Source organism: Hibiscus syriacus, unplaced genomic scaffold, assembly GCF_006381635.1.
Source record: "Hibiscus syriacus cultivar Baekdansim isolate YM2019G1 unplaced genomic scaffold, ASM638163v2 tig00111278_pilon, whole genome shotgun sequence".
Classification (NCBI taxonomy): Eukaryota; Viridiplantae; Streptophyta; class Magnoliopsida; order Malvales; family Malvaceae; genus Hibiscus; species Hibiscus syriacus.
The window spans coordinates 779,670-804,020 of NW_024063045.1; the positions used below are offsets into that span (position 1 = coordinate 779,670).

The 24,351-nt window shown below is 35.1% G+C and overlaps 1 long non-coding RNA gene and 3 pseudogenes across 1 annotated transcript; 1 reads left to right on the plus strand and 3 right to left on the minus strand.

Moving 5' to 3' along the window:
• The first annotated feature begins 6,085 nt into the window (after positions 1–6,085).
• LOC120157926 lies at positions 6,086–12,702 on the plus strand (annotated as a pseudogene).
• Positions 7,225–12,067, minus strand: LOC120157903. Its single transcript, XR_005519180.1, has 3 exons — positions 11,908–12,067; positions 7,681–7,689; positions 7,225–7,316 (listed from the first exon to the last, which is right to left on the minus strand). It is a non-coding gene; the product is annotated as an uncharacterized LOC120157903 (long non-coding RNA).
• A 1,411-nt stretch (positions 12,703–14,113) lies between the features above and the next one.
• Positions 14,114–22,816, minus strand: LOC120157906 (annotated as a pseudogene).
• An 11-nt stretch (positions 22,817–22,827) lies between these two features.
• Positions 22,828–23,657, minus strand: LOC120157927 (annotated as a pseudogene).
• Between the last annotated feature and the right edge of the window lie 694 nt (positions 23,658–24,351).

Below are 24,351 nucleotides of genomic sequence, written 5' to 3' on the forward strand. Positions count from 1 at the left end.
CACACTTAAACGGCTATATTATCTTCATTAATTATCACTAAAGTTCAGAAGTGATTCAAAGTGTATTTAAGCAAGCTTAGAAGCCATTGATCAAAGACAAGAAACATCAAGCAACTAGAATCAAGAGAGAATCAAAGAGAAAGCATCAAACCTCAAGTTCGATAAATTTAAATACTTAATTGAAATACTTAATTAACTCAACATAATTGAAATACTTAAATACTTCCAAGTTTGATAAATTCAAATACTTAAAAACTTCCAAGTTCGATAAATTCAAATACTTAAAAACTTCAAGTTCGATAATTGAAAAAAAGTTTACGATAATTGAAATAAAGTTATAAAATAAACTACATTGCCATCTCTTCTTCATCATCTTCGCCTTCTTCGTTTGGAGGGGATATTCCAAGTTCGACTTCTTCAATGTGTAAGTTTGCTTCCAAATCGGCATCAATTGCATCTTCTAGGGTGGTGATATGTTGCTTACGAGCCGCTCCATCCAAATAATCCTTTAAACAAATGCATACTTCCACCGACTCGGGACTTAGTCTTGATCTCCGTTGCGATATAACCCTGCCACTAACAGAAAAAGCGGATTCCGAAGCTACCGTAGAAGCTTGGACGGTTAGTAAATCACGGGCCATGGCGGCTAGAATCGGAAATTGTGCTTCCTTTTCTTTCCACCAAGCCAAAATATCCAAACTTTCAAACTCTTCAAATGTCATTTTTGATAGAAAATCGCATGACATAATTTCCCAACTCGCTACTTGGGGTGGTAGTACGTGATCGTTTGGATTGGGAATTTACAAGAGTGTTAAAAAGATTCAAATTTATGTTACTTGGACGTCTACTAGATGATTCCGCATTCATTCTCATTTGATCGTGTATTACACTACTTGATCCGTATTTATTTAAATAAATTGCAAACATGTCTCGAAAACATTTGTTAAAATAATTTATTTGGTTTTGGACAAAGTTGGGTTCATCATCGGTTAGATTAAAAGCAAACGCAATTTGTTCAATTAGTGTTTCAACCCCACCAACATTTAACGTTGGGTTTAAAGCGGCGGCACAAGTAAAAATGGGGGGAATCTCCTTAAAATATTTTAAAAGTTTTTCCTTCATTGCAAAGCCAATTTCTTGAAAAACTTCGGTTTCAAATTCAAAGTCATTTAGTCGGGTAGCCAACAAAAATATTTGATTAAGAACCAACGGGCTAGTAGGGTAATAAACACCGGATAAAAAAGTTGTTGCATTTTTAAAAACCTCAAGCAAATCGGTTATTTTGGCTATAGTTTCCCAACTCGAATCCGGATAAATGTTTGGGACATGACCCCTCTCGAAAAGCCGATCGTGAAATGTTTGCAATATTTCCCTTTGCCTTAAGGCAGTATGCATCATCATCCAAGTTGAGTTCCAACGAGTTGGACAATCCAAATTAGGACCCAAAGCTTTTTTATTAACGGACTTACAAAATCGTTTATAATCATTTAGTCTTTTGTTGTTGTTACAAAGAACCGATTTTATCATTGTTTTGAATTCTAATCTAATCGGCTCAATAACCTCCAAACCGGCTTGCACGGATAAATTAATTATGTGTGCAACGCAACGGGTATGAAAAAACGCACCGTCTAAAATCGGTGAAAGTAATATTTTCAATCTTGGAACCGCGTTTGTATTATTCGATGCATTATCAAAGGATATAGAAAAAACTTTATTTTCTAATTTATAAAGACAAATTACCCTTTTTAAAAGTGTAAATAAATTAACACCGGTATGCGGCTCACCGAATAATTCAAACGCGATTGTTCTTTTCATCATTTGCCAATTATCTTGATCTAACCAATGTGACGTAACGGCTAAAAAAGAATTTCCGGTATTATGAGGGGAACTCCAAACGTCACATGTAAGCGACACACCATAACGGTGTTCTTGGAATCCTAAAATCATTTTTTCCCTCGCCGTACGCCACATTTTTATAGCATCTCTTCTAAGGGTAGTACGACTTACTTGAGTATAACGTGGTTGCATTAGTTGTTGAATTGTTGTCGTGAAATCTTCATCATCAAAGTGGTCGAACGGCAATGCTTTTGTAATCACGAACTTTGTAAACGCTTCTCGTAATTTTTCGTTGTCGTAAACAAAAACACCACCTTGCGGTGTAAGATTCGATTGACTAGGATCCGATCTTGAGCGAAGTGCCTTGCATGATTTTGTCAAATGGTTCTTCAACGTTGTGTTTCCTTCCGATGCAAGAAACTTTAGACAAAGTTTACAACGCGCCCTCCTCGAGCCATTTGACATCTCACATAAATCGTAGTGATCCCAAATGTCTTTGTTTCGAGTGTGTTCGATCACTCTCACGACTTCAAGGTTTCCCCCGACGGAAGATTCAACCGTGTTACTCATGATGAACAAAAAATTATAAAAGTAAGATTTGAGAGATGTTTAAGTGTTGTGTAATAAGATTTGAGGAATTTGTAATCAACCAAATACATCCCCAACCTATTTATACATGTTTAGGGTGGTAAAATGGTAATTTTTTAAAGAAAAAAATGGTCAAAAACGGTCACAAAACCCCCCAACGGCTATATTAACGGCTAGTTTTTTAAACCCAGACCGGTTTTTTTTTCGGATAAAAACCGGTTTTTTAACCGGTTTTTTTCAAACCGGTTTTTTATCCGGTAAAAAAACCGGTCTAGGTTTTTTCTCCAAACCGGTTAAAATAACCGGTTTAAAAAAATCCGATCCGGTTAAAAAAAAACCGGTTTTTCCCAAAACCGGTTTCAGATATTTTTTTCGGATATTCGGATATTCGGATTTTTTGTGCACCCCTAATGTGGCCTAATGTTTTCCTAGGTCGAAGGGGGTAAGACCCTTATTTTACTAAATAGTATGTAGGGTACAAATATAGGAAGGTGGATTAGTATATTAACAGAAATCTTTTGGGTTTCAATGAAGATGAGAAAGCAAAAGCAATACACAGGTTTCGTTTATCCTTTCTCTTGGCACAATTTTGGCCATTATTTCAAAGCAAAAGATTTTCCGATAAGAAATTGAGAGGATTACCATCTTTATTTTTATGTATAAAAATAAATCATTTAATGAATGTAAAAATGAGAGAAATATTAATTGATTCACAAATTTTTTTATATTTTTTTATTAAGTACACAAACAGGAAGAAAAAAAATATTTATCAACTTTTTATTCGTTTAATTTTCTCTAATCGTGGATAATGGTTTCTATTATATATTTTCTCTAAATATTGCTTAAATTATTTTCATTGGTTATTTACTTTGAAATTTACGAATTTTTTATTTGAAATTAATAAAAATATAAATATATTATGATTTTAAATAATATTAATACATTACTATTAATAAAAGATATTTTAAATTTTTAAAAGTTGTCTTACCTTTTCAAAAGGGAACATTATTGGATCCAAGATTCTCATTGTACCCACGATCGCTAACCACGAACGTGCTATTTAATGTTAGCTAACGCTAGCCAAACGGGTCTCCTTTAGCCTCAAGCATCTAATCTACGGTGTTACTCGACCTTTGAATATAGAACAAAACATAAATAAAATTTAAACTCACATTGAAATTCTTAATTAAACAAATAATAGATAATTATTATCTTAAGATACCAAACACTACATTAATATCAAGTCTTTGGACAGTAATATTAACAATAAACGAGACTCTTGTTATAGTAATCAAACATTGACAAAAAGCTTGTTCAACAATACACTAATCTTTGGATTAATGTTATGTTCATATAAAATACCTTATAATTACCACATATTATTACCACATGTGTCCCTTGGAATCCGATCAAATATTAATTTTCCTTTGGGGCAATTAATAAACGCATGAATTACAAGAAACACATAATCATCTTGATATTTTAAATAAATCAATCTACAAAAAAGATGTCAATTTAACGAGATTTTGTTTCAATTAATATATCAAAATATTAGATCTAGCCAAAATATGAATTACTTTGTTTAAGTACATATATTCTAATAACCAACAACCAAAACTGAAATTTTGATCAAACTGAATTGAATATTTACATATATTGCATTAACAATATAAATAAAATCATATAAATATTATCAACCAATCAATTTCTATTAATTTTATCTCTCAATTAAATTAAAAGATAATCATAATAGTCATAATTATTTTTAAAATTTAATAATTTTAACACATTAAATTTTAAAAACAATTATGACTATAATAATAATAAATTTAAATACACCTAAACCTCGACTCAAGATATTAGATATTTCATTAATATTTTATCTTTAGACAAAATATTCACCTTAAGTGATATCTGGTGCGATAACCAAACATTGATAATAAAAACATGTCAAGCAAAAATCTTCCTTTGGGCTGATTTATTACTCACACATCAAACCGAATAATTATCATATGTTTATTAATAAAGTTGTACATGCGATTATGTCAACTATTAATCTTCCTTTAGAATTATTAATACTAAAACATCCTAAGTTAAATGTACATATAAAATAAAACATTTTCCATAACTGATATCACTTTAACGACTTATTGCTTTAATTAAGTGATCTCAAAAATAAATATCGATATTTAAATTTAATATTTCTATAACAATGAAAGATCAAAACTGAAATTTTTAATTGGACTACACTCTCCAAGAGAACCTAAAACAAGGTTACATAAATGGTGCTATAAAAACGAAAACTTAAATCTTTGATTGTTTCTGAAAAGTTCCTTAAAAATGCATTTTCTTCGTAACTTCCTAATTTACCAAATCTGAATTCAAAACAATCAACATTTAACCAAAAGTCAAAATTAAAGTACATATTAATGAATAAAATCTTTAATCAAACTAAATCGAATATATCAATGTCAAATATATATTATATAATCCATAGCAGTCAAAAACAAAAAAAATAAATTTTCTAATCACGTCATGGTTTTCGAAGTAACCCATAATAAGGTTGTCTAAATGACATTATTAGAAACCGAAAACCAATATCTTTGATTGTTTCTCAAAAGAATCTTTAAACATGTTTTCAAAAAAAATATTATGTAAAACTTTAAGAAAAGAAAAATCAAACTAAATGCATCATAATCTCCAGAATTTAATCAAATACTTAGTTGCATGTACTTTTTAAAAAAATAAAGATCATGTTTATATTCCATATCAGCTATAATTTAGAAGATCTCAGTAGTTTATTCAAAAGCAAAATAACTAAATTAATAGTCCAACTAAAAACTTTGAATTCATATCGAAAAGGATTACTCGTTCGTTATTTCCTTCGAAGTTAGGCTAACACTTTTCCGTACACTAAAGTAAACATTTAACATAAAATCAAGGAAATTACCCAATTTTAAGACAAAAATCATCACAAATCATCAAGTAAAGATGCAATAAGAATTACCAACTTTGAAAACAAATACCATGATTGCCGATTACTGGAAACGAAAAGCAAAGCAGAAATAATATATAGCCAGGTAGTAATATTATATAATAATGGATTTTTTCATTATCATTATTTTACTAAATTAATCCATATTTGAGTATTCATTATCGAATGATTGAGAGTCTTTAAAACAAATACTATCACTTATAACCACTCTAGTATAATAAAAAATATTTAGATTTTCTATATTTTTTATGAAAAAATTATAATTTTGTAAGTAATTTAGAAATATTTTTCATTAATATGTCACATCATCATCAAATTAATTAGAACTAACATAGTAACATATTAATAAATAAAATATAACATATCAATAATATAAGTGATTAAAACAAAATATTTTAAAACTAATGATAAAAAAATTAGAAAACTAAAATAAAAGTGATCAGTTTTGTAGTTTAACCTTTATATTTTTATATGTTTATGAGTAATCTTGTAAAAGAGGCGGTGCCAAAGTTGGTGTAGTGCAGGTGGCGCCGCCATCATTGGCAGCCTTATTTGCAACGTGACTTTACGTTTCGCAAATCAACAAATTCTAATTTCACCTCCCAAAATTTAAGCACATTGATCATTTGTTTCTTTCTCTTCCGTTATCAAAATACTTCCAACAAAATGTCGTTTTTACACAAGTTGTCCAAGGCTTCTGCAGTCTCCAGAGCCGCCTTATTCGCCGCCTGAGCAACGTACCTGAAAACACTGTCTACGGCGGTCCAAAACCTCAAACGCCCAACCAGAGAATAACCCTTAACCAGCTGAAGCAAAAATACAAGAAAGGCGAGCCCATCGCCGTTGTTACAGCCTATGACTACCCATCGGCGGTCCACCTCGATACCGTTGGGATCGTTATTTGCCTGGTCGGAGACTCTGCTTCCATGGTCGTTCACGGCAATGACACCACTCTCCCTATCTCACTCGACGAAATGCTAGTCCATTGCTGTTCAGTCGCTCGTAGTGCCACATGGCCATTACTCGTTGGTGACTTGCCATTTGGGACCTATGAGACTAGCAGCAGTCAGGTATGTACCTCCATGAACCAAAACAATTCCCTTGTGCACCGCATTATATTAGTTGGTATTGATGAAGAAGCATTGCTTGAATGATTTCTCTTACATTTTAAGGGCAAATATCGATGATGAAACATTGCTTGGATGAATATTGATCGTGATGTAATTGCCGTTTGGATTATGAACGAGTAGTTGATACGGTTGTTAGGGTCTTAAAGATGGATGCTATCAAATTGGAAGGAGGATTCCCTTTGAGGATCTCCGCTGCAAAAGCCATCGTCGAGGCTGGGATCGCGGTTATTGGACACATCGGACTTACTCCACTGGCAATTAGCGTACTCGACGGATTCCGTCCACAAGGCAAAAATGTTGCTAGTGCAGTCAAGGTATCTTTCATTGCCTCTTTTCATTTGGATAACCTTTTGATTATTTGTGTATGTTTATCTTGAGTTTGGTTTATGCAGGTTGTAGAGACTGCAATGGCTTTGCAGGAAGCCGATGTTTTTCGGTTGTTATGGAATGTGTTCTTCAAATTTCCCACAATTGGCATTGGAGCTGGGCCTTTTTGCAGTGGACATGTTAATTTTGTTCTATCATTATCTGTGCTTTGGTATAAAATTGCCTGCATAGAAACTTCTAGTAGTATACTATGGACTTCAAGGTTTTTCTTAGATATGAATCAATAGCTGAAATTCAACAATGAAAATAGAGTCATACTCATCAAGTTATGTGGTTCTGTTGTCATGCAGAAAAGCTTAGGTTTATGCAATATCAGGTTATTTCTGTAAATACGATATGCTCTCATAAATATCGTAGAGAAAAGCTTAGGTTTGCAGAAACTCAATATTAGAAAAGGATGAACCTCAAAACATCATTTTATTTCCACTAAAATATACAACAGAAGTACAGTAGCTTTATAGCTTACAAAAGCTGAAAACCTAGATGTTGTAATTGCGAGACTGATAAGCTAGCAAAGGAGGGAATTGGGCGATTTTAAGCTTTGTTCTAGTTGTTGTGTATGTTTTAGAATACAGGTGTAATATGAGTGTGTTTAAGTCTTATGTAACTGGTTTATCATTAATATAATGAGGTATTCTTTTCCTCTTTCCACTAGTCGGTACTTGCCTTACGGGTAAAGGACTACTATGAGGGAGGCTTTTAATGAGACCTCCTATTTTTATAAAAAAGGCTGAAAACTGTCACCTTAACAACCTAACTATTGGACTAACAACCTAACAACCTTAGGTTTAGCTTACATACAACTGAGAGCACCTTAGTTCACCATGCACGTTATCTTTCAACATTCTCGCTACTTATTCTCCTTACAGCAAACTCATGTTTACCCTTGCATGAAACGTGGTAAATGTTGTTTTGGTCAATGGTTTTGTTAGCCCATCTACAATTTGATGAACATCAGGAACATAGCTAACACATAACTGATTGGCAACAATTTTTCCCTTACAAAGTGAACATCTAAATCCGCATGCTTGGACTGAGCATGATAAACTGGATTTGCACTCAATGCAATCGCACTGATATTGTCGCACCAGATGATAGGCTTCTCATGTCGTTTCATACCCAAATCAGTTAAAAGTGCATCAACCCAAGCAACCTCTTTAGCTGCATCAGCTAGGCTTTGATATTCCGCCTCCATGGTTGACCTTGAGACAACCTTTTGCTTCTTAGTAGTCCATAACACCATGTTACCACCAACTATAACACAATGGCTTGACATGGATCGTCGATCATCAACACAACCACCCCTGTCAGCATCAGCAAAGGCCACTACACACATTGCTTCCTTGGATGGTGAAAACACCAATCCAAACTCCACAGTTCCTGCCAGGTAACGTAAGATGCGTTTGGCAGCCAACAAATGACACTCTCGAGGTTCATGCATGAATTGAGCTACCTTGCTCACATTGTAAATGATATCTGGTCTTGTATGGCAGATATATAACAATGCACCAACTATGCTTCGAAATTCTCGAGCATTTTCTAGCAGTTCACTTTCATCACTACAGAGCTTGTTATTGAAAACCATAGGGGTGGCAGTTGGTGTAGCCTTTAACATGCATGTCTTTTCCAATAACTCTAAAATTAACTTCTTCTGATTGAGAACCAAGGAATCACCATATCGATGAACCTCAATTCCAAAAAAATATTGTAAGTCACCAAGATCTTTTAAGGAAAAATTATCGCAAAGTGAATGAACCTCTCATTCAATCTCAACAACAGATTACCCTGTAACAAGAATGTTATCTACATAGACAAGTACATATGTAGAGACTCTTTGAGCATGAGAAATAAACAGCGAGACATCAGCTTTCGATGAGCGAAATCCTATCTACACAAGGCTATCCTTCAGCTTAGTATGCCAATTCTTTGGTGCTTGACGCAGCCCGTAAAGAGCCTTCTGGAGTTTGCAAACAAGCTTGGTGTCATATGCAACAAATTGTTCGAACCCAGGTGGTTGCTGCATGAAGACATCCTCTTTTAAGTTACCATGTAAGAAGGCATTGTTAACATCTACATGCCTCAGAGACCACTTGTTTGTGATAGCAAGAGACAAAACTACATTCAAAGTTGGAAATTTGACCACCGGACCGAAGGTTTCTTTAAAATATTGTCCGGACACTTGTGAAAAACCCTTTACAACAGGATGAGCTTTGTAACGATTAACCGTACCATCAGGATTTTGCTTTAACTTGAATAATCATTTGCAACCAACTGTTGTTCGTCCAGCTGGCAGTGACATCAACGACCACGTACCATTTCGTTGTAGAGCTGCTAATTCATTTTGAACAGCAGCTGCCCAGTTACTAGATTTCATGGCCTGATGAATATCAGTAGGTATAGTCGTGTCGAATTCACTAACAAACACTCTCGGCTTGAAGATACCACACTTACTTCGTGTAAGCATGGGATGATTATTAGTGACAGGTAAATTTTCACTAAACTCTTCAACTGAAGCTTCACCAACAGACTGAGCAGCTTCATTGTTCGCACCACTGATAATTGGATCAACATTCGAGAAGGAAACATCAACAGACAGAGAAGGAATGCCTATATTATTGCCCAAGTTAGGATCTGCCATCAAAGAATCATGACCATCATCACCCAACACAATATCTACATGTGAGGTGGCACTAGTAGTTGCATGTGACAATATTACTACTTGAGGACACATATTGTGGTGCTCAGCAACAATCTCAAGTGTTGCTGACTGAGAAGAGAGCTGAGCACGATAACCTGCAGTTGGCTTTGTCTCTATAAAAGGAAAAACAAATTCATCAAACTTAACATGTCTGCTAATAAATACATGTCCAGTGGGGTCGTGGCACTGAAATCCTCGATGTTGAGGACTGTAACCCAAAAACGTGCACACTTGAGACCGGAGTATCAACTTGTGTGGTTGAAACACTCGAAGATACGGGAAACACCTGCAACCAAACACGCACAGGACCTTGTAGTATGGTTTCTTTGCAAACAACTTCTCAAATAGAGAAATATTACCTAGCACCTTGGTTGGCAACCTGTTCACTAGATGAGCAGCAGTAGCTATTGCAATGATCGAAAATGAATTGTAAGAGAGGCTTGAGCTAACAACACTAGTGCTAACTCGATTAAATATCGGTGCTTACGCTCAACAATCCCATTCTACTCATAAGTATGAGGGTAAGTGGCCCTATGCAAAACACTTTCCTGAGCTAACTGATTCGAGTAGTTTATGTACTCCCCCCAGTCACTTTGCACTGCTTTGATGGATAAGGAAAATTAAGTCTTAACCATAATTTGAAATAGGCGAAATGCAACAATTGCATGTGATTCGTCCTTCAAGAAATACACCCATGTATGTCTAGTACACGTATCCACAAAAGAAATATAGTATCGATACCCAGCAGAGAGCTCAGTTGAAGGCCCCCAAAGATCAGTAAACACAAGTTGAAAAGGCACATCATAGACTGTGGCAGACTCAATAAAGGATAACTTGTGACTTTTACCCAAACAACAAGCAACACAAGTATGATTTGCATTATCTGAAATGGTAACAACAATGGTCTTACAAATAGATTTTAAAGTAGAAAAAATTGGATGTCCTAATCTTCTATGCCACAAATCAAGGGCATTACAAGAGGCATCAGCCAAAAGAACCTCTAGTTTATTACAATTACTAGAACTATTATCCAATGCAAATGTATAAAGACCACCTTGCTGATTTCCTTGAAGCAGAAGCTTGTCCGTCACCTCATCATGAATGCAACACCCATCAGCATGAAACTCGAAAAATATGTGATTATCCCTAGCAAGTTTTGACACCGAAAGAATATGTTTATTGATTTGAGGCACATGTAACAACTCTGTAAGTAACAAAGCTCGCGAGGATGATGAAGAGAACAACAAAGATTTACCAACCATATTTACATTAAGAGAAACTCCATTCTCAACCAAAAGATTACCTGGACCATCTAGATCAGTAGTGTGAGCGATATTGGAAGCATCAGGAGTCACATGATGTGTAGCACCCGAATCAACAACCCACTGAGCACGAGGAGACGAGACCATATTAGCCTGAGACACACCACCAGCTTGCATCGAGACAGCACCATGCTTGCTGGCACAGCACACACAACCAACATTGTCAAGACTCACATAGTTAACACTACTCGACCTGCGACACAGGACTGCCACACGACGCAAGAGCATCACACACCTTCTTTATTCGAGTGAGATACACACACATCGAATCGTCACCTTTTCTCAATGACTGAAGCTTATAGTGCAAATTCATGACCGTTGTCGTAGACCTGTTGGCAAAGAACTGCACAACAGTGCGCCAAACAGTCGTTGCAGACTCAGCACCAACAAACTGATGTAGAAGAAGAGCACTAATCGTTGACAGAAGCCATAAGGCAAGAGCACTATCTTGTGCCATGAAATCTTCAAATGCTTCATTAACAACAGATGTTCCATTCTTATCAACGATAAACTTAGGTGGAACTAACATCGTGCCATTGAGAAGCCTTTCGAGACAGTGACTACAAACCGTGAGAAGGATCTGCTGCTTCCAGAGGAGAAAGTTCGTCTCTTCCAAGACAACATTTACTTTCTTATTTGTAAACATGACGAACGACGAGAACGACGCAGAGCACAACACATCAGAAAGCACAACAAAGAAAATGCCCAGAATGGTTGGCAAAAGATACCATATTAGAAACTCAAGGATGAACCTATATCATTTTATTTCCACTGAAATATACAACAAAAGTACAATAGCTTTATAGCTTACAAAGGCTGAAAACCGTCACCTTAACAATCTAACTACTGGACTAACAACCTAACAAACATAGGTTTAGCTTATATATAACTGAGAGCACAATATTTACGTGCACCTTAGCTCACCATGCACGTTATCTTTCAACACTCAACATCACTTCCTCCACATTAATTAAAAAGGTTTCTTATAAGCTATGTTGCTCTGACTATTCATTTTTCTTATCCGACACTCGTGTCCTACACATATCTAGCTATGGGTATGTGGATATAACCCCTCTCGCATTGAAAAACTTTGGAAGAGTTGAATATACGTATTTTATTCTAAGTTCGAGTAATATAGTTGTAGAATATCAGCGATGCTTGTTCATTATCTGTAATGATATTTGTTTTGAAGAGACTAAAAAAAGCTTTATTTTAATGTCATGAAGCTATGTGATCATGTTCCTTCACTTTTGATCTTTCATTTATTTGCTTCACAAGAAAGAGATGGTAGCATTTCCGTTGCGTGTTTGAATAATAATTGCCATTAATTTTGATAAGACCATTGATACATGTTCTCGTTTACCATGATCTACTCGGAATGCTACAACACCCGCATCATACAAAGGTTAACCGAACTATTGCCAGTTCCGGATAGCAGATTCTTTCCTTTCGTATAAAAATAAATGTTATCTAAAATGTTTGCCCCACATCCTGCAGGTTACTCCGAAGTTCTGCAAGCAGTATGCACGAGTTGGAGACGTCATCAATAAAGCTCTCTAGGAATACAAGGAAGTAAAAAATGGTCATTCCCACACCCCATACAAAATGAATCCCAAAAACGCTGAGGCTTTCACAAAGGAGTTGCAAAAGTTGGGTTCAGACGACGCAACATCTGTGGCAACCGAAGTAGCATCTGCGGCAACCGAAGCAGCTGCTGAGCCTGAGAAGACGAACACGGAGCAATGACCCTGTGCCTACGGTCTCGAAGCAACTAAAATAAGACTAGGATTTTTCAGCTGACTTTAATCAAATTCATCAAGGAGAAAATAATGCCATTGCAGTTTTTGTTTCACAGTCTCCACACCACATGAATGTCTTCTCTCTTTACTTTTTGTTTCCTTTGATCGGGCAATTTGTGCCCATATGGTAAGGGATTTTACAACAATAACAACAATAAAACTCTATTCCCATATGCAATGGGGTAAGGGGGAGGTAGGGTAGTAGGCTACCCCCAACGCCATGTTGAGAGCAGCTTCCGTGGAAGACCTCCGGCATTCAGAAAATTAAAAAATAAAGATAAAATACAATGCATGTATAAATAAATACATAGTTGAACAGTCTTTATATGCAATCTACATATGCGCGTCTGTAATGGGAAGTAATCCCTGCAAATAAATCTCTGCGTAAAAATCTTTGCATATAGAGAGAAAAGTAAGTCCGGGCTAAGTAAGGGGTTTTAGATTGGTATAAATTTTGATAAAATAACACAATACATTTTATATGTATTATATAAATGTTTTGATGATCCAAATTTAAAATTTTTAATTTTGTTATTTAATTTTAAAAATGATCATTCGATAATTAATTCTATAATATTATTTAAATTTTTAAGTAAACTTGTGCAAGAAAAATAACTTTGGGATTTTTTTCTCTCAACGTCAACTTTTTGGACTCTCTTTGATTTATTGAAGTCAAAATATTTTCTTCCAAATCCAAATATTGATAGTGAAAGTTGTAGAACAAACTTCTACAAACTAAGATATTAAAATTCTGATTCAAGTTTTATTGATTTCAAGAAAAAACAAACTAAGATGATAAAAAGGAGAAAAGATAAAATTTTAGAATTAGTTATGTTACAAATAATGGCCAACAACAGTCTAACAACTTTGGCTGAGATATTAGACTAATTTCATAAATAAAACTTTCCAAAACTCTGTTTTACTACTGTTATTATACTACTAATAATCGGATGATAAAAAACGAAATTAGATGATAAGTTTGAAAACTTTTCAAGTTGAATGATAACACGTTACTTTGAGTGACTAAATGTGTAGTTTACCAAAAAATAACACAATACACTCAATGCATTAAATGAAACCAATTATAGATTTTCAAATGCTTTCACTTAAAATGCAAATAAATTCCTAACAAAAATCAGCTGCATGGGCAAAAAAAGAAAAGAAAAAAAAGTCCGATAATAGTTTGATTGAACCATTTGCTCAGTTGGGCAAAATACGTTTCACCAAGTCAAAAGCCATGTGAAAAACTCACTTTAAACTAAACATGTTCCTACTTCCTATTTCCATTGAATTCCATGATTTATGACTTCTAGATGAAAATGAAAAAAGAAATGGACATCCCACAAACCTCTGATACCACAGGTGTCGGTCGGGTGATTTCGTAGTTCCTACGGCTCGGACTCTTATCACTGAGTGGGTGTACCTTGGAATGAGGCACTCCCCAATTGAGCACCATGCTTCTGAATAATCTAGACCGATTGCAGAAGAATATCTTGTTGTGCAGAGTACAATTCATCTTTGCTCTATAATTGCATGTCAAACATCAATGGGGATATCAGTGATGCCATTGAAAACACAAGTGAGACCTGAACTGATGAATTTTAGAAAAGATGCTGCCGAGCACCAGACATTCCCGACAAAAATCAAAGATCAAAATAAGTCAAGGAACATTTTCACATCTGTTTTATGTAGTGGGATTAGGAACGAAAAGGGAGATGGCCAAAGGCAAAGATTACCTTATCCATATCCTCCCCGCTCTTTGCATATATGTTTAAACCACTTGCCTCCAAGGACATCGATTACATCCATAGCTACTTCACCCCTATCTTTTGCTATTTAGTTTTAATTTAATATTGTAAATTTGTAATAGTATATATGATAAACTAAAATATAAAAGGGGTACATGAATTATTTTAGGGGTAGAAAAGAAATTTTGAAAGGCAAGTGGTGTAACACCCCTAACCCGTATCCGACCCAGATACGAATTCGAAGTGTCATATTGTTTTTTTAAAGCGTTTACTTTTTCAAGATAGTTGAAAATCATCTTTCATTAAAATAAAATGTAAATACTTTACATAATTACAACCAAAAAGGTTTACAAAACCGATCAAAGCATATTTAATTTAAGCCTTTATTTACATACCAACAAAATAACATATAACAAAAGTAACTACTGCTTAAATTAATTCTGATATGATCTTCAGTCGATAAATATTGTCTTGCCCGCTTGTCCTAACTTGGATCTCCTTGTTTCTTTGAACCTACGTGTGAAACACTCACACGCTAAGTCATGTGAAGCATTAATACAATAATGAAATCATGAAACATGCAATACTATAATATCATAGTGTAATAAAAATCATCATATATCTACTTAACAAGAATATACATGAATACGCATTTAATAAATAATAACCTATCACATGATTCAATGTTATTTCATGTTATATCTTTTCTTAGCCCTTGGTACATTACTGAAAACTTAAGATATGTAAGTGCATTGAGGTTGTGCACCAATGCTGTCACCACAGCTCGTATAAAATGCACCGAAGTGCCGCCTAGAAATTTGAACCGAAGTGACACATAGAATGTCCCGAAAGACCACATATATGTCCCGAAGGACTGAGTAGAAATGTCCAAAATACCATATAGAATTGTCCCGAAGGACCGCGTAGAACCCTCGACTCTTGGCATCAATTATACCCTCAACTCTCATATCATATACTATGGGCTTTACCATTTACATCATATCTTATAACTTATTTCACATAGTCAAGTAATCATATAGGTCATGTCTCATAGCTTATACCATTAATTCATATAAACGCATAGATCCTATCACATAGCTTATATCTTATACTCATTTATCCACATAGTTCATATAACACCTAGACTAACATACAATACATAACTTATGTATAACATTGAAAGTAACATATATAAATATGCATGTAATGAAATACGCATAGAAACCATATTAATCACATTTTAGTATTCATGCAATCATGAAAACAAAACATGATAAACAGACTCATCGCGAGTCTAGTTTCCATATAATTATATGTCATAGTAATATGCACTCACCTTAGCCTCACTTAGTTCAATCAAATCATATAACTTTTTCTCTCTCTTGATCGATCTTAACTCGTTGACTGTTTCAGAACTTGCTTATGTTTGATATCTACACAAATATACATCCGATACGAATATCAGAATTCTAAGCATTATGAATTGATCATTAATAACCTAAGCTAAAAGATGTACTTAATTCAAATTTTCACTTTAAATAGTATCGATACCCAAGGTACAATACCAATACTTCCTTACTGTGGTATCGATACTATACTTCAATATCGATACCCTTTTTCGATTCTGGAATTCCATCTCTAAAAATGGTATCGATACTTGCATAATGGTATTGGTACCCTGGGTATCGATGCTACCCCTTTAGTATCGATGCTCCATGAATAATTTACCAACTTTTAGCTTATGGTATCGATATTGTTCATCCAGTATCGATACCCTAACCCAATATTTCATATTTTTACTTTGAAGTATCGGTACTGTACCTTGGGTACTGATATTATTCAAAGTGAAAATTTGAATTAAGTAATTCTTTTAGTTTAGGTTATTAATGATCGATTTATAATGCTTAGAATTCTGATATTCGTATCGAATGTATATTTGTGTAGATATCAAACATAAGTAAGTTTCAGAACAGTCGACGTGTTAAGATCGATCAAGAGAGAGATAAAGAGTTATAGGAGTTGATTGGACTAAGTGAGGATAAGGTGAGTACATATTACTATGACATATAATTATATGGAAACTGGACTCGCGATGAGTTTGTTTATCATGTTTTGCTTTCATGATTGCATGAATACTAAAATTTGATTAATACGGTTTCTATGTGTATTTGAGTACATGCATATTTATATATTTTACTTGCAATGTTATACATGAGTTATGTATTATATGTTAGTCTATGTGTTATATAAACTATGTGGATAAATGAGTATAAGATATAAGTTATGTGATAGGATCTATGTATTTATATGAATTAATGGTCTAAGCTATGAGACATGACCTATGTGATTAATTGACTATGTGAAATAAGTTATAAGATGCGATGTAAGTGGTAAAGCCCATAGTATATGATATGAGAGCTGATGGTATAATTGACATGCCAAGAGTTGAGGGTTCTACGAAGTCCTTCGGGACAATTCTACCTGGTCCTTCGGAGTATTTCTACGCGGTCCTTCGGGACATTTCTATGCGGTCCTTCGGGACATATATGTGGTCCTCCGGGACATTCTATGTGGTACTTCGGTGCAAATTTCTACGCGGCACTTCGGTGCATTTTATACAAGCTGTAGTGACAGTATTGGTGCACAACCTAAATGCACTCACATACATTAAGTTCAGTAATGTACCATGACCTAAGAAAAGATATAACATGAAATAAAATTGAATCATGTGATAGGTTATTATTTGTTAAATGCATATTCATGTATATTCTTTTTAAGTATATATATGATGATTTTTATTACACTTTGATATTATAGTATTGCATGTTTCATGATTTCATTATTGTATTATATGCCTCACTAAGTCCGTGACTTAGCGTGTGAGTGTTTCACACATAGGATCAAAGAAACAAGGAGATCAAAGATAGGACAGGCGGGCAAGACAATATTTATCGACTAAATATGAGATCAAAATTAATTTAAGCAGTAGGTACTTTTGTTATATGTTATTTTGTTGGTATGTAGATAAGGGCTTAAATTAAATATGCTATGATCGGTTTTAAACCTTTTTTTGTAATTATGTAAAGTATTTACATTTTATTTTAATGAAAGATGATTTTCAACTATCTTGAAAAAGTAAACGCTTTAAAAAGGCAATGTAACACTTTAAATTTGTATCCGGGTCGGATACGGGTTAGGGGTGTTACATTTAATGGTATAAGAGCTAAGGATTAGTTGATTCTAGGCATAAATCGAAGTCCAAAGTGTCTTAAAAAGTATACATGCCAACAAAATAGTGAGAATTTTTGATCTGATAAGAAATGAGAATGTTGTCTTGCTAATAGAATTTATTGATTATATCTTATTAGATATCTGAACACGAGAGCTCCCGAAGTGAAGCGGAAGATGATAGACCTGAGGGAAGTAGTAATTCATCTACCCTGTCCAGGTAAGGTGAAGAACATGCACCCAGGGAGTGCATGTATAAGATCAATGAGCTTTCTTCAAGATGTTGGACGCTATCCTGACGCGTTTCCAACCTCTTGTTCCTTCAACCATCAGAATGAATGTAGCTAAAGAATTGAAAGGATTAGGAGCTCCTGAATTCAAAGGTGAAGTGGGGGAAAGTCATATTGTTGCGAACCTTTGGTTGAATGATGTGAAGATCATGTTGGAAGGTCTCCACTGCTCTGAAGTGGAGAAGCTAGATAGAGTAATTTCACTGTTACGTGGACAAGCTAGAGTATGGTGGTCAAATTTCACCATAAGAATGACAAGTGACCAAATCACATGGTCCTTGTTCTTAGAAGAGTTTAAACACAAGTATATTGGAGATTAGTTTGTAAGACAAATGAAGTAAGAGTTTATGAGCCTAAAGTAGGGGAATAACACCGTGTATGAATACAAGTATGAGTTCAATAAGTTAAGTCGTTTTGCTTTTGAACTTGTTCCGATCGAGAAGGATGCATGTGAATGGTTTGTTGAGGGCTTGCATCTGATATTGAAAGAAATATTGATAGTTTTGGATCTGTATTCATTCCAGGAAGTGGTTAATTGTGCTAAAGCTCTAGAAAGAGCTCAGAATGAGGTTTGGGGAGCAGAAAGTTCAGATGTCTAAGATATATGGTGCTTCGTCGAGTTCTGCATCATAAAAAAGGGACAGAGATTCTAGTTTTTGATCTCAGGCAAGGTCTGAGTCAGCTACATCCTCTGCTAGAGGATCAAATCCGATGAGAGCCAGACATACTCAGTCAGTAGGGTTTGGAACTGGGAGATCTAATCAGGGTTAAGCCAAACAGTGTCAACATTATGGAAGGAACCATACCAGAATATGTCGGGTAGTCTCCGGAGCTTGTTTTCGATATGGGGACACCAGACATTTTATCTGGGATTATCTGTTGATGGCTGGCGAGCCTGCACAGTCGAAGCGATCCGCTTCGGTATCTCAGAGAGGAAGATGAAGAGGTAAAGGAAGAAATCAACATGAGTCCTCTACTCAATAGGAAGTACGTTCAACTGCCCCAATATATAACATAAAGACGAATGAAGAACGTGATGATTCGGAGATTATTGCGGGTACTTTCTAATTGTATGATAAATTTGTTTTGGTATTAATTGATCCGGATTCAACTTATTCATACATTAGTAGTAAGTTGGTAAGAGAGTTGAGAATTCAACTAGAAGCAACAAGTAGTGATGTGATAGTGACAAACCCATTAGGGCATAGTGTTTGGGTAAATCGAGTGTATCGAGGGTATCCCATAAGGATTCAGAGAATTGAATTTTCTGCTAATCTGATGGAATTACCCTTTGACGAATTTGAGGTGATATTGGGAATGGATTGGCTATATCATTATCATGGTAATGTTGATTGTAGAATGAAGAGGGTAACGTTGATAAGTCCAGAAGGATTAGAAGTTATAATATTTAGTGACAGATTTAATCTGTTAGTAAATGTAATATCAGTAATGTCGGCCAAGAAATTATTGTTACAAGGATATCAAGGTTTCATTGCTAATGTGATTGATACTCAAGCTGAGAAGAAAGGATTAGAAGAGATCTCAACAGTCAATGAGTTTCCAGATGTTTTTCCTGTTGAGCTGCCAAGATTACCTCTAGATAGGGGGGTTGAATTTCAAATTGAGGTAATGCATAGAACTAAACCGATTGCAATGGCACCTTATCGAATGGCATCGAAAGAATTCAATGAGTTAAAGATTCAGTTGAAAGAATTGTTAGATAAGGGGTTTATCAGATCAAGTGTGTCACCTTGGGGAGCTTCAGTATTTTTTGTAAAGAAGAAGAATGGTTCAATGCGTCTCTGTATTGATTATAGACAACTCAACAAGGTGACTATAAAGAACATATATCCCCTACCAAGAATAAATGATTTATTTGATCAGTTAAAAGGGGCTTCAGTTTTCTCTAAGATTGATTTACGTTCTGGATATCATCAAATGAAGATTCAAGAAAGAGATATTCCAAAGACAACTTTCAAGACAAGATATGGTAATTACGAGTTTATTGTTATGTCGTTTGGGTTGACTAATGTGTCTGCTGTGTTTATGGATTTAATGAATAGAGTCTTTCAGCCCTACCTTGATAAGTTTATGGTTGTCTTTATTGAAGATATTTTGGTATATTCAAAGTCTAATGAGGAACATGATGTGCATTTTAGGATAGTTATGCAAACTTTACGAGATAAGAAGTTATATGCCAAACTATCTAAATGTGAGTTTTGGTTAAATGAGGTGGCATTTCTTGGGCATGTAATTTCTGCCGAGGGGATTCGAGTTGATCCTCAAAAGATCAAAGTTATTTGACTGGAAAATTCCAAAGAATGTGTCTGAAGTTCAGAGTTTCTTGGGTCTTGTAGGTTATTATCGAAGGTTCGTTATGAACTTTTTTATGATAGTTTTGCCTTTGACAAGGTTGATGAGGAAAAATGTATCTTTTACTTGGACTCCTAAATGCCAAGAGAGTTTTGAAGCATTAAAAATAATTTTAACAGAAGCTCCAGTTTTGGTTCAACCTGAATACGACAAGAACATTGTGGTTTATAGTGACGCATTCTATAATAGCCTGGGATATGTACTGACGCAAGAAAGGGAAAGTAATGACATGTGCATCCAGACAATTGAAATCACATGAGAAGAATTATCCGATACATGATTTGGAGTTACATGCAGTAGTGTTCGCTCTCAAGATATGGCGTCACTACCTATATGGTGAACATTGTTACCTTTATACAGATCATAAAAGCTTGAAGTATCTGATGACTCAGAAAGAGTTAAATCTGTGACAAAGAATGTGGATCGAGCTTCTTAAAGATTATGATGTAGTTATTGATTTCCATCATGGAAAACCAATGTGGTAGCAGACGCGTTAAGCATGAAGATATTAACAGCTTTGAGAGCTTTAGATGCAAGGTTGTCATTAGACAGAGATTTTGTATTATGTGTAGAATTGATGCTGAGGGTAACGTTGTTGGATCGAATCAAAGAATTGCAGGGTAAAGATGAAAGATGTTTGAGAATAATAGAGCAAGTAAAGAATGAAGAAAATAAATATTTTGAACTTAAGCCTTATGGGAATTTGTATTATCGAGGGAGGATAGTGATTCCGAATGACAAGGAATTGAAGAATGATCTGTTGACAGAAGCTCACTGTAGTCCGTTGACGAAGCACCCTGGTGGAAATAAAATGTACATGGATCTCAAGAGTTGTTATTGGTGGCCAGTAATGAAAAGAAACATTACGAAATTTGTGTCTAAATGTTTGACATGTCAGCAAGTCAAAGCTGAGCATCAAGTCCCTTCAGGATTGTTGCAACCAATCTACATTCCTCAATAGAAATGGGAGAATGTGACAATGGATTTTGTGACAGGACTACCTTTGACTCCGAATAAAAGAGATTCGATTTGGGTGATAGTTGATCGATTGACTAAGTCAGCGCATTTCATATCGGTACCAAACCCAAAAATTCTTCTTTTAACCCAAAAATTTATCAATACTTTACTAGTCTTATCATTTTACTCTTCTTTAAAACCTTCAAAATCAACTATATATTCTCAAACCAACTTAATTCACTTTAGTACTCTTAAATATCCAAATTCTCAATAGCCTACTTGAAATAAAAAATCATACCAAATTTTCAACTTTGTTATAAAACATTTCTAACCTTATAATTCTCTTATTCTAACTGAGGACAAGTTAAATTTAACTTCAAACTTCAGTTACTAACTCTTTCTCAACAATTCACTTAAAAACCTCTTATATTTAATCTCTCATAACTTATCAATCTTTGAGTTTTAAGTAACCTTAAGTTTTCCTTAAGTTCTCCTAATACTTCAAGAATCAAAACCTCTTAAAAATAAAAAATAATAACCCATTAAAAGAATCCTTACTTAGCTTATGGAGTCATGGTAGGTTGAGGAAGAAAGGATGAAGAAGATATCTAGAATTCTCTGATTTTCCTCCCCTCTTACACGCAGATATATATAAAACAACCATAATGGGCTTTTTAATTATTTTCCTGTCTAATAACCAATATGCCCTTCCAACTTCCTCTCTTTGCTATTCAATCTTACACAAACAATTTCCAGATAAACCCTTAAACTTTAAATATTTCTAATTTGATCATGAAATTTTAAAATCTTACAAATTGGTTACTAACCCGGTGTTTGGGATGTTACAAAAGGGGCATAACAAATCAGTTTTTTCCGTCTCTAAGTGGGATTAAGTCTTATTATGAAACTGATAAAACGATTAGGGAAACCAGTAACACAATGCAGGATCAAACTCAAAGGAAACACACATATGAAAGAATGAACCGAGGATGAGAGATTACCATGTGCCTGAGATTGCATCCAACAGTCAGTTCTGCATAATAACTATCTACATTTGACAGGAAATAGTAAGGGGCCTCCTTTCCTAAGAAAACTTTCGAGTTTGATCGCATCATGCTTTTAATGTCATCCGATATCTGGGGAACCTTGTCCAGACTTTCAATTTGGAAGGGAATTTTGGTCACCAATGCACGCCATTAGGCACGTGATTTGCTCATAATAACCTAAACATTTACAAGGTAAACAATCAAGACAGATGGGTTTGGATATGACTAATATAATGTATCCATAAGAAAATAAGCACTCTCATTAGTCAGTACAATCAATGAGATGTGAAAACATGATTCTTAGGTTTCTAACAAAAGAAAAACCAACCTGACTGGAAAAGAGTGAGTTCGAAACCAGAACCGGAAATTTCTCAGAGTTGAGTAATGTTGTTTTTCTAAGTCCCATTTCCACCACCTGACCTTCTATAGATCATGCCTGCATCAAGAAAAATTATAATTAATTCATTCAAAAAATGAAGGAATAACATACCATAGTATACTACTAGAAGTTACTATGCATACAATTTTATACCAAAGCACAGAGATAACGATAGAACAAAATTAACATGTACACTGCAAAAAGGCCCAGCTCCAATGCCAATTATGGGAATTTGAAGAGCTGACATGGATGCGGCAGCCACGGGAACCAGAACACATTCCATAACAACCAAAAAACATCGACTTCCTGCAAAGCCATTGGAGTCTCTACAACCTGCATAAACCAAACTCAAGATAAACATACACAAATAATCAAAACGTTATCCAAATGAAAAGAGGCAATGAAAGATACCTTGACTGCACTAGTAACATTTTTGCCTTGTGGTCGGAATCCGCCGAGTACGCTAATTGCCTGTGGAGTAAGTCCGACATGTCCGATAACCGTAATCCCAGCCTCGACGATGACTTTTACAACGGAGATCCTCGAAGGGAACCCTCCTTCCAATTTGATAGCATCCATCTTTAAGACCCTAACAGCCGTATCAACTGCCCGTTCATATTTCAAACGGCAATTACATCACGATCAATATTCATCCAAGCAATGTTTCATTATTGATATTTGTCCTTAAAATGTAAGAGAAATTATTCAAGCAATGCTTCTTCATCAATACCAAATAATATAATGTAGTGCACAAGGGAATTTTTTTGGTTCATAGAGGTACATACCTGACTGATGCTGGTCTCATAGGTCCCAAATGGCAAGTCACCAACGAGTAATGGCCGCGTGGTACCGTGAGCGACTGCACGGCAATGGACGAGCATTTCGTCGAGTGAGATAGGGAGAGTGGTGTCATGGGCGTGAACGACCATGGAAGTAGAGTCTTCGACCAGGCAGATATCGATCCCGGCAGTATCGAGGTGGACCACCGATGGGTAGTCATAGGCTGTAACAATGGAGATGGGCTCGCATTTCTTTTATTTTTTCTTCAGCTGGTTAAGGGCCATTCTCTAGTTGGGCATTTAAGGCTTCGGACCGCCGTAGACGACGTTTTCAGGTACGTTGCTCAGGCTGCGAATAAGGCGGCTCTGGAGACTGAAAAAGCCTTGGACAACTCGTGTAAAAGCAACATTTTGTTGGAAGTATTTTGATAATGGAAGAGAAAGAAACAAATCAACTTTCTATAGCAGGGATCAATTTATGATTTTTTAATAGTCAAAGACTCATCAAAGTCATCTCTATAGTTAAGAGATCATTTTTGTATTTTACCATAAAATAAATGTATATCACTATATGTAATCCTTTACACTGGTATAAGTATGTGTTAATTGTAACACTTTACACCAGTGTAAGTATGTGACCTTAACATCTTGTTGTTCAACCATGAAAAGTTGACTGATTACCCTTTTTACTTTAACTATCGATTTTTCAATTTTATCAATCGGGTCACCTAACTATTTAAATCTTGCCAATCAAACCACTTGTCGTTAAATATTAACGGAGGAGGTGATGTGGTAG